The 12,525-nt window shown below is 37.6% G+C and overlaps 1 pseudogene; it reads left to right on the top strand.

Annotated features, from left to right (window-relative positions):
• Positions 1 to 5,117: 5,117 nt before the first annotated feature.
• On the top strand, positions 5,118 to 12,015 carry LOC126957851 (flavin-containing monooxygenase 5-like; annotated as a pseudogene).
• Positions 12,016 to 12,525: the final 510 nt, after the last annotated feature.

Below are 12,525 nucleotides of genomic sequence, written 5' to 3'. Positions count from 1 at the left end.
CAAAGAAGTATGCCATGCTCTTTTTTGGGAGAAGGGTTCATGCTCATGGAATCCACTGATCTTACCACGTACCCCATCATCCTGAAGCAGTAGGCTTCACAGAACAGTGCAATGGTTTCTCAAAGTCACAGTTAGTGCCAGCTAGGTGACGATACTTTGCAGGGCTGGAGCAAAGTTCTCTAGAAGGCTGTATACACTCTGAATCAGCATCAAATGTATGGACCTATTTCTCTTACAGCCAAGATTCACAGGTCCAAGCATCAAAGGGAAAAAATGGAAGTGAGACAACTCACCATTACTCATACTAGACCACTAACAAAAATTCCTGTTCTTGCAACTTCATGCCCTGCTGGCTTACAGATCTTAGCCCTAGAAAGAAATACAACAATGACTATACTGAACTGGAAGTTAAGACTGCCACCCAGTCATTTTGGCTTCTCATGTATCTATGCCAACAGGCTACAAAGGGAGTTAAAGTGTTGGCTGGAGTGATTGATCCAAACCTCCAAAAAGAAATTGGAGTTAAGAAAGAGTATGTCTGGATTATAGGAGATCCCTTAGGGAATCTCTTAGTATTACTATGCCCTGTGATTAAAGTGAAAGGAAAATCACAACAACCCAATCCAGGCAAGACTACAAATGGTCCAAATTCTTCAGGAAAGGTTTGGGTCACCCTACCAGGTAAAGAACCATGGCCAGCTGAGGTGCTTGCTGAAGGCAAAGGAAATACAGAACGGGTTGCAGAAGATAGCTGTAAATACTACCTATGACCACACAACCAGTTACAGAAATGAGAACTGTAATTGTCATGAGCATTTTCTCCCTCTTTTGTTAAGAATACATTTTTATGTATTGCATATATACATATTTTAAGCAAATATCTTTGTTTCATTCGTCTTTTGTCTTTATGATATGATTTATTGATTTTATATCAGTATTTAAGCATTGTTAATTTTACTTCATAGTATTTAAGTTATGTGATATCAGAAGAAGAGTAAATACACCCAGGAACTTTACTTCCTCTTTTGGCAAAGGTATTAGGACATTTTTGGCTGTGCACAGGATAGTTGTATCATGTTAGGCTGAAATATTACTTTTTTATTGCCTTTTTTGGAGATTAAATATGGTTTAAGGAGATCTGTATAGGTGCCAAGTGGACAATGGAAGGACTTGTAATGATTGATTTCAAATGTGAACTTGACTAAATTAAGTAATACCTAGAGAGCTGATAAAGCATTGTTTCTGGATGTGTCTGTGGAAATGTTTCCATAGAGGCTTGGTATGTGAGTCGGTGGACTGAGTGGGGAAGATCCACCCTCAGTGAGGGTGGCCCCCACCCAATTGCCTATAGCTCAACTAGACAAAAGGCAGAGGAAAGGCGAATTCTTTTCTCTCTCTCTCCTAGAGCCGGAACACACTTCTTATGCCCTTGGATATCACAAGTCCAGGTTCTCCAGCTTTTGGACTCCAGGACTTACACCAGCAGACCCTCACCAGGTTCGCAGGCCTTAGAGTAATACCATTGGTTTTTTGGGTTTTGAGGCTTTCAGACTTACACTGAACAATGCTACCAGCATCCCAGGGTCTCCATCTTGCAGATGGCCTGTTGTGGAACTTCTCAGCCTCCACAGTCAGGTGAGCCAATTTCCCTAATAAATATCCTCTCATACACCTATCTATACCTATATCTACCTATATCTATATATGTGCATATCTCCTGTTGGTTCTGTCTCTTTGGAGAATCCTAATAAACAGAGAAAGGAACACGTCACCTAGGTAATGAGAGCAGTGCTTTGTCATCACAGATTCCTGACAAAATTTGTCAAGGGAGCTTCTCTTATGCTAAAGAGCCCCAAAGGGTGGAATTGGAGACAGATCTCCTTCAGAAATGATTTATAACAGTTAAGTAGAAACAGTCTACCTTTATCTGCTGTGATCATGTTCCAAGAAAAAAGGTTGGGTTCTTCTAGGAGCAGGTACAAAGATCCTACCCTTCCATAAAAAAACAGTGGCTGGTTAAGTAAAAAAGAGGACTGAGGATGGGAAGGCACTGGCAACACCAAGGTTCCTCAGGATGTCGAGAGGGCACCTTGGGGGCATCACAGAGAAGAGGCCAGAAAAGAGAGGAGACTGTCTCCTGCAACATAATCACTTGGTACATAAGCAACCCAACCTGAGGGGCTTGGGACAGGAAAATCCACAACAGCACAGCTGCACCCCACAAGAATCCAGGAAGGGGATGATTCCCCCTCCTCAAAGACAGTTAAGTTAGATGACCCTTCCTTTGTGACATTAGAAGACTGTGGTTAGTCAGCTGGGTCTATTGAATTTTCCTTCTTCCATCTTCTGCTCCATAAACACTTATTGCATTGGTTTAACCACTCTTCCAACAGCAACAATATATCCTGAAATTTCAGTAAAAGCTTTGGGAAAGTAAGAATTTTTTACTAATAGTAGAAATCTGGAAAAATCTAAAATGTGCAATATAATATAAATTTTTCCACCATTAAAATGTATTAATTCATTTAATAAATATTTTTTAGTACCTGTATACAGTTGTCCTTCAGTATTCTCAGGAGGTTGGTTCTAGAACTCTCTCAGATACCAAAATTCTGGGATGCTCAAGTTTCTTATACAAAATGGCATGGTATTTGTATATAACCTATATACATCCTCCCATGTACATCCTTCCGTATATTTTAAATCATCTCTAGATTGCTTATAATACCTAATACAGGGTAAATGCAATGTAAATAGTTGTACTGTATTGTGTATTATTTGTATTATTTTTTATTGTTGTATTGTTATTTTCATTTTTTTCTGAATATTTTTGATCCATTGTTTATCGAATCCACAGATGTGGTACCCATGGTTACAGAAAGCCAACTGTGTATGGAAATATATTCACAAAATTGTTAGATGAAAAAGTAGGTTAGATGCTATAAGTAGTACATTAAATTTTAAAATACATATAGATTGATAGATATAAGTAGGTATACAGAGAGAGAGAGAGAAGGAGAGAGAGATGAAATCCAAAACTATGTATACTGTATAATCTCTGGGTTGATGAAAGAAGCAATTTTTATTTTTTTTCAATTTGACATTTTATGATTTTCTAAATTTGCAAGTATGTATTAACTGTGGGATAGAAAAAAAATGGAAAACATTCCTGAGTCCATTGTAATAGTTCATGAGCTATAATAACTGTGTGTGAATAGGTAGTGTTCTAGATATCAAATGGATATAAAATTTAAGACAGTAGGAGTTTGTTTTACACCGATTAAATTACTTATTAGCTCCTTTTATAAATAAACATAGAATATCTACATTAGAAAAGAAAATAAAACTTCCTTGAAGAAAATGTGTGTAAAACTGCTATGGATGTGAAGGTACCAGCAATATAAATATATATTTCTCACTGTTTCTAACTAAGTACAAAATGGGCACAGAAGAAAGGTGAACATTAAAACATAGCATCAGTTTTATTGCCAAAAGGACAAGGCCTTCCCAATCAAGCTGGATTGGAGAATGTGACTCATCCCCATAACTAGAATAAGATTCCTATTTCTTCTCCCCCAAACCCAGACTTTGGAAGCTGCCTGGAAGAATAAATTCTTTAGAGTGCTCATCTCTAGCCAGGTGCATGGAGGACCACAAGTGTACTTCACACCCTTGAAGGGCAGAAGAAAGAGGCTAGGTGAGAGGGGGCAGTGCTTCAGCTTTGCTTCAGGTCATCCAACAGACAGCAAATCCTGCCACCTTGCCCATCAGAGAAGCCATTCGTCCTCCCACTAAGAGAAGTGAATCAGGGTACAGAGGAAGGAAAAACCAGAAATAATACCTCCAAAATGCACCCCTGCTGGGGGCTAAAGCAGGAATCCCTTCATTAAAACAACACTGAGTTAAGAGGGGCTTGACCTTACGAGTACCAAGGCCATGTCTCTGTCATTGAGTTTCTGTGCTATCCTTTGGCACTATGATGAGGACTCAAAGATAATGATGATGTCCTTATCTTCACAACGTCACTATCAAGTTGAAGAAGAAATATGGCACACCTGAAAGAATGCAATATTATAGAAAACTATGGTAAGTTTTAAATTGTGTGCTGCCAAGTATGAATAGGTAAAAGAAGGTCAAAAAGAGTTAAAATGGTCAAGAAAAACTTCAAAGAGACAATAGAAAATCTGACCTTCAGCAACATTTCTCTCAATTGACAGAAATGAGTCTTGACAAATAGATGTAATTGGGTATATGTGGAAAAGAAAAGACTTTCTGAACAGAAGGAATAACAGGGAGGAAGATACTAAAATAAAAAGGTCACATTGTGTTGGGTAGTATAAGGGTGACATGCAAGATGGCAGGGTGATGTCAAAGAATGAGCACTAAGATCAAGTAATAGGGTGAATCCAGATTTACCAAGAGCCTTGAAAGCCAGGTAGAGATGTTTAGCTTTGATGCAACAAGAAATGAGTACACTCTCTAAGAAACTGCTCCCTACAGTCATCAAAACCAAGAGCCCTAAAATATTTCTGTCAATATACTAAATGGGAAGACAAGAGAAATTGTTGTTTAACAAGTCTGATATTTTCCATTTCTGGACTGCCATACAGCAGTGATAAAATATAATTAATCTAATTTAATTAGGTTGAAATAGAGTATGCCTTATAGAGGCCAGCTTCTATTCTGATTTTGAATTAGGACCCAACACAACATTCCTATGTACATTTCTGGCCAACCTTGAGCATTTCTTAGTTATTAGTAAGCAGGCTGGCTATACTAGAGATGCTTTTATTATATAAAAATTATATTCTAATAAAATGTAATAGAGTGTAAAAAATCTGAGATATAGCTGCAATAAAAGATTTTGAATCAGCTGAAATTCATGCAAATTTTGTCTTGATTAAATGAGGCAAATATTTTATGATTTTAATAAAATGACCAAAGGCCTGGTCTCTAAATATATGCATTCCAAAATAATATAAGCTAGACTAGAAGCCAGCAAACCTCCATCAAGGGAAATAATGATCATGCTAAAATAAATGGGGGCACTGACAGGGCAATAAACCTTGATCTTGTCTGCCAAAACAAAACTGAATGTCTTCTTTATTCAAGCGACCATGCAAGACAAAAAAAAAAAAATTGCAGTGATTGGCGCTGGGGTCAGCGGATTAGGTGCCATTAAGAGCTGCTTTGAGGAGGGACTCGAGCCTGTATGTTCTGAAAAAAACAATGACATTGGAGGACTGTGGAGATACAAGGTAATTAATAAACATTCTCATAAACTCTGATGTATCTGTGTACTATGAGAGAAGTGTTTTCTTTCTAACTAGGAAATGGAACTCTGATGATATATAACTTAGATATTCTTTAAGTGTTCTTTTCGAAGTGGTGCTATCTTATGTTCATATAAACCTGGAATTTTTTGAAGTGCTTACACAAACCTATTCACTTTTATCCCCCCAACAACCCCATATGGAATACTTGGGGTATCAGTATGCAAATTTTACAGATGAGGAAGTTGAAACTCAGAAAGTCTGTGTAGTTATCCAGCCTCTGGTACACTTGGTAATAAGACCAGATCTCCTGAATTCTGGTTCTGACATTTTCCTCTCTACCATAGAATCATCCTCTTTATGTTGCTTTGTGTTGTTTAATGTATGCTGAAAAACTACCTTTACCAAGAAAGGTGTGTGTAATCATGATTACACTCATGCATAGCTTAAAGCAATAGGTTTTATATCACGGATAGCATCCAAGATGAATAGAAGTAAGTGTACTCTTAAAAATAATATCTTCATCGTTTATGCAGCCAACAGACACATGAAAAAATGCTCATCATCAATGGTCATCAGATAAATACAAATCAAAACCACAAGGAGAGAGCATCTCACGCCAGTTAGAATGGCGACCATTAAAAAGTCAGGAAACAACAGATGCTGGAGAGGATGTGGAGAAATAGGGACACTTTTACACTGTTGGTGGGAGTGTAAACTAGTTCAACCATTGTGGAAGACAGTGTGGTGATTCCTCAAGGATCTAGAACTAGAAATACCATTTGACCCAGCCATCCCATTACTGGGTATATACCCAAAGGATTATAAATCATGCTACTCTAAAGACATATGCACTTGTATGTTTATTGCGGTACTATTCACAATAGCAAAGACTTGGAACCAACCCAAATGTCCACCAGTGATAGACGGGATTAAGAAAATGTGGTACATATACACCATGGAATACTATATAGCCATAAAAAAGGATGAGTTCACGTCCTTTGCAGGGACATGGATGAAGCTGGAAACCATCATTCTCAGCAAACTATTACAAGGACAGAAAACCAAACACCACATGTTCTCACTCATAGGTGGGAATTGAACAATGAGAACACTTGGACACAGGAAGGGGAACATCACACACCAGGTCCTATTGTTGGGAGGGGGAGGGGGAAGGGATAGCATTAGGAGAAATACCTAATGTAAATGACGAGTTGATGGGTGCAGCAAACCAACATGGCACATGTATACCTATGTTTTTTTTTTTTTTTTTTTTTTTTTTTGAGACGGAGTCTCGCTCTGTCGCCCAGGCTGGAGTGCAGTGGCCTGATCTCAGCTCACTGCAAGCTCCGCCACCCGGGTTCACGCCATTCTCCTGCCTCAGCCTCCCGAGTAGCTGGGACCACAGGCGCCCGCCAGCTCGCCCGGCTAGTTTTTTGTATTTTTTAGTAGAGACGGGGTTTCACTGTGTTAGCCAGGATGGTCTCGATCTCCTGACCTTGTGATCCACCCGTCTCGGCCTCCCAAAGTGCTGGGATTACAGGCTTGAGCCACCGCGCCCGGCCCGTATACCTATGTATTAAACCTGCACATTGTGCACATGTACCCTAGAACTTAAAGTATAATAATAATAATAAAAGAAAGTAAGTCTTCTTGAGGTATAATTCATCTTTTTTAAAAAGCAGCCTTTTTTCTCTTAAGTATTCAACATATTTATCTAATACTTTTTGTTTTTAATCCCTTAACATTTTAATATACATCACATTTGCATGATTTTTTTTTCTCTCAGCTCTCATAATGCTTTTTTCCAGGGGGCTTCTCTTAATCCAAATTCTTTTAGTTGTGATGTCTTTTTTACCCTTTGGAAATTTCTCTTCTCAACCCCTTTTGGTCTGTTTTAATTTTGTTTGTTATGCTGCATTTTAGTATCTATAATCTTCCTTCCATTATAATATAATTACTGGTATTAATTTAGGTCTGTCATTATAAGCAAAATTCTGAACGATAAAGAGTTCCCTTTGTAGAGAAATGAGTCCAATGCCTCCGTCCTTCCTGTTGGGCAATATTACAGTAAACTGACTGTCAAGTACATTTTTTCAAGGAAAAATAAGCCTAAAACCACCTGTCTGATCATACCTAACACATTCTTTGTTGTGCTGCTGAATCCTGACAGCCATGGGTTTGTTGATTCCCACAGGAAACACCTGAAAGCGGAAGACCTGGGATATACAAATCTATGACCTGCAACACTTCCAAGGAGATGACAACCTTCAGCGACTACCCTTTCCCTGATCCTTATCCCAACTATTTGCACAATTCCAAAATGATGGAGTATCTCAGGATGTACACCAGGCACTTTCACCTTATTAAGCACATCCAGTTTCTGGTAAAGAATGAAAAGCATGCTCATCACCTACAGATTGTTGAAGGCAAATCTTGTGTAAGCCAGAGAAAGCTAAGGCGTATTTTCAATTTGCATTTTCCATTACGATTCAGAGAGAAATAGCATGTTTTCTATTAGTCTCAAGACTAGTGAATCTAATATTAGTTTTGCCCACCAGAGGAAAAGCATTGTCTCATTATTTGAACCTGAAATCTCGTTTTCAATTAATTTTATTAAATAGAGAACATAAATTATAGGGGAAGATTACCGTGTTTTGTTCTCTAAGGTACCTTGATGTCTGGAAAGGGATCATTTTAGGACATTTATGTGAACAAAATTCCTAAAGATCCGGAAACTCTGAATATAAAAGGCACCACCTATTTTATTTGTTAAGACACAGAATTGGGGGGAAAAAATGGAAGACTGAGAACAATGCTCTAAAACCAAGGCTATCTTTCTTTGTTCCCAGTCAAAGGTGTGCAGAGTGAGGAAGCACCCTGATTTTTCATCCTGTGGCCAGTGGGATGTTGTGGTAGAAACTGATGGAAAGCAAACCTGTGTCTTTGATGGGATCATTATTTGCAGTGGCTATTACAATTAAAAGTGTTTGCCCTTAAAGGATTTCCCAGGTATTTAAAGGATCAGTATACAAGAAAAATATGTGCATTCTAAGAATCATAATATCTGCAGTATTACAGCATTGGACAGAACTGTTTACATGGTACAGTGGGGATATAAAAAAAAAAGAGGGTGTAGCAACTTTCTGGAATAGCCAGGAAAGATCTGATAATAGAAATATAACACTTGAACTAGAAACTAAGAGTTCCTCAGGCAAGCCAAGGTCTCAGAGCAGGCATTCCGGGGAAAGGAAGCGGTACATGAAGAGTAATACCCTGTGAAATAGTCACAGGAGCTCGGGGAACGACACCCACCTGATGCTCCTGGAGCAGGTGAGTGTGCAGGGAGAGACATGTAGGAGTCAATAACTGAAGTGTGTGTGTTTGTGTGTTTGTGTTTATGTTTGGAGGGGCGGGTACGTGATCGTACTTTTATTTTGTAAAGATCAGTCTTGCAGTGATGTGGAATATTAATTGATACGGAAGAGGGAGGCAAAGCAGGAACATCAATAAAGAGGGTTTTGTAATAGTCCATTAAAGAGATGGTGAAAGCCTCTAGTAAAGTAATGGTAGTAGGACTCAAAAAGGAGGAGAAAAATTCAGGAAATATTTTGGAGGTCATTACAAGACTCAGTGGATGTTAAAATATGCCACAAATAATTTTTTATTTAATATTTTTGAGATTTGGCTTTATTTTTGAAATATTACTTAATATTTTCAAAAAATAATCAATTTTTTTAGATTGAGTCTTGCTCTCTCGCCCAGGCTGGAGTGCAATGGGGCAATCTCAGCTCACTGCAACCTCTGCCTCCTCGGTTCAAGCGATTGTCCTGCCTCAGCCTCCTGAGTAGCTGGAATTACAGGCACGTGCCACCACACCTGGCCAATTTTTGTATTTTTAGTACAGACAGGGTTTCATCATGTTGATCAGGCTGGTCTCGAACTCCTGATCTCATGATCTGCCCCCCTCGGCCTCCCAAAGTGTTGGGATTACAAGCGTAAGCCACCACACCCAGCCAAATTTTTAAAAGATGTTTTGAAATTTCTGTTACTCTAGACTTGCACCATCTTAGTCACTGCTAGCAAGATATTGCTACTGAGCATTTGCAATGTGGCTAATATGAACTGAGAAGTAATTTTAGTGTAAAATACACACCAGCTTTTGAAGACATAGTAAAAATGTATAAAGTATGTCAATAATGCCCTTGTAAGCAGGACAATGGCCATGGAAGTTCGAATCCACTAAAAAGTGTGTAACTACTCACCTGCCTAAAAATATTAATTGGTAATAAAATATAAAAATTTTAAAATTAAAAAAACCTTTTTATATTGATTATATACTGATAACAGATTATGTTGGGTTAAATAAAATATATTATTAAAGTTAATATTTTTTCTACTTTTTTCATATTACTACTAGAAAATTTAAAACTGCATACATGGTTGAATTATATTTCTTTTAGACAACACTGCTCTATGTTATATTTTTGACATCTATTTATGGAGTCACAAAAATAGAAGAACAGCTCCTCATGAATCAGTAGAGAGTAAGAAAAAGACAAACCCTCCTAAAGTGACAAGTCATCATATTGAGCAAATTTAAAACTGGATTTTTAAAAGGAAACATTAATATGGTTTGATTTTTTGTCTTAGCATATCATCACTGCCATTAGATATTTCTTTCCTTAGATAATCACATCTTGCAACATTGGCAGCAACAGACCAACCAACACAGAAGAGGATTTAAGTAACATATACTTCAAGTTTAGAAATAAATTTTCTAAAACAGCCTTTCCTATTTCTGTTTGTGATTTGAGAGATTCTACCCTTTCCTTATAGGGATCAAGAACTTCCAAGGTCCATATCTCCACACCTGAGCATACAAGCATCACGACAATTTTGTGTGGAAGACAGCAGTTGTGGTTGGCATCGGGAATTCTGGAGCAGATGTGGCTGGCGAGATCAGTTACATTGCTGAACAGGTTTGACATTCTAAACTGATTCTGTTCTTTGGTGTAACCTTATACCTGCAAAGCATGGACCATGGTGAGTCTAGGCTTTTGTTATTGCTTTAGCAGTAGCATCCCAACCTTGACTGCTGCTCTCCAACCTGGTAATAGCACTTTCTTCTTCTGATTATATATGAGTGAAAGAATGGAGAAAACCAAAATAATAGTACCCTCCCATACCATAATGCACTGAAATCATGAAAGATATCTATCAAACTAGAGTCAGATAGCTTTGGAATTATCGAGGTATAGCTACGCTATGCTAGTGAGATGGAAGCTTTCAAACTGAAATGAATTTTACAGAAAATTCCAAAATTTTCACACTGGAAATAAAGTTTAAACAGAGAAAAATATACACAAGCGCGAGTAAAAATACACTGCTGATACATGAGAAATTTGCCAGAAATAGGGTGGAAATTTTGTGAATTTCCTAAAAAAAATTTCTAAAAAAAATGAAGAGTAGGAAAAAATGAACTATTTTTTTCTCTACAGGGAATGTTTTTGACCCCTAAAGAGCATGGAGAGATTACTTTTCAAAACTCAAAATTAAGTTTCATTTTTGATTTAAGATTTTCAGGAAGAAGACACAAGATTTCCACTACTTAGAGTCTTCTGTATGGATGAAATTCAGTCAACCATTCTGAGTGCTATCTTACCCCTGCCAAGCATTGTATGCAAGATACAACGATAAATGAGTTATAATCTCTGAGATTAAAGACCTCACAAGCTAGTGATTTTATTTTCATTAAAAACTCTATAGACTTTTAAAATCTCAGTTAAATAATTCAAAATAGAGAATTTACAAAATGTATCTTCTATTTTTCATGGACTTCATACTTTTCATGTTAAATTTTCCATTTGTAAATGTGAAAAAAATTCAAGATGTGCATTTTCACATTGCATTTTTGTTTTTTGTGTGTGTGGTTTTGTTGTTGTTGTTTGTTTGTTTTCTTAATAGAGGCATGATCGCTCTCTGTCACCCAGGCTAGAATGCAGTGGCACTATTGTAGCTCACTGCAATCTTGACCTCCTGGGCTCAGGCGATCCTACTGCCTCAGCCCCACGAAGCGCTAAGATTACAGGCATGAGCCACCATGCCCAGCCTGTATTTTTGTTGTTATCCCAGTCTTTGCATTCATATATTTTCCATCAGTCTAAATTGTAGAATGATAGAAATGAGAAGGAGCCTGGATACTAACTTGTAGCTCTCAACATAATAAATCATTCATGTTAACCTTTTTTTCCACATTCTGAGACCTACGAAATTCCAGACATCTAGCAGGGCCATAAGTAAACATTAAAATAGAAACAAAAAATAAACAGATGAATTAAAATGACTTTAAATAATTGGACCTGGACCTGAGAAATGTATAAAGTGAGAGAGAAGGAAGAGAATCCGGAAGGGGGAATGAGATGATATGGGAAGTTAACCATATTCCCTTGACAGTTTAGAAAAAAATGCATCTGAGCTTCTGAGATAAAAGTAATAAGAAATAAAATGGTAATTTGGCAAGAACTTCTTTCCTACAGGTCTTCCTCAGTACAAGACGAGGTGCATGGATATGGAACTGGGTTTGGGATAATGGAAATCCTTTGATATCACAGTCTTCACTTGTTACAATACAATAATGGAAAAAATTTTCCCCACATTCATGATCAACAAATGGGTAGAAAATAAATTAAATGCAAGGTTTAACCATGACAATTATGGACTACAGCCTCAACACAGGTAAGGTGTAGGGTTTAAAACAAATAAATAATATTTTAAAGCTACTAGACCAAGCAGAATCTATAAGCTATATTTAAGAAATAAGAATTAAAAGGTACCATTCTAATACTTGGTAGCATTTAGTTGGATAGAGAGTATTCAAGTTATTTCCTTCCTACTAATAGCTCATGGTCATTCTACTAAGGTTCTGCTAAGAAACAGATGTGGGGGGTTGGTGGTAGGGGAGTAGAAACAAACTTTAATACTTGTTTTATTTGAGACTCACACCATCTAACTCTGCCACCCTCTATTTCCTCTTTTGCTATCATCTATTAACCACTTCCTGTTCACTCCCAGATTCAAAACTGTGATTGCTCTGGAGGACCTGACTGTCACCCTCAAACCTACTGTCAACCAGGACAATTTCAATGCCTGTATGTATGACTACCCAATACCCATGCAGTGCAGCCCCTTGACTTCCTCAATTGCCCTGGTCTCCTGTCGTACTTCACTTGAGCCATCCATACCCATGGCC

Source organism: Macaca thibetana, chromosome 1, assembly GCF_024542745.1.
Source record: "Macaca thibetana thibetana isolate TM-01 chromosome 1, ASM2454274v1, whole genome shotgun sequence".
NCBI lineage: Eukaryota > Metazoa > Chordata > Mammalia > Primates > Cercopithecidae > Macaca > Macaca thibetana.
The sequence above is the reverse complement of the archived record's forward strand: the minus strand, read 5'-3'. Positions and strand labels throughout refer to the sequence as shown.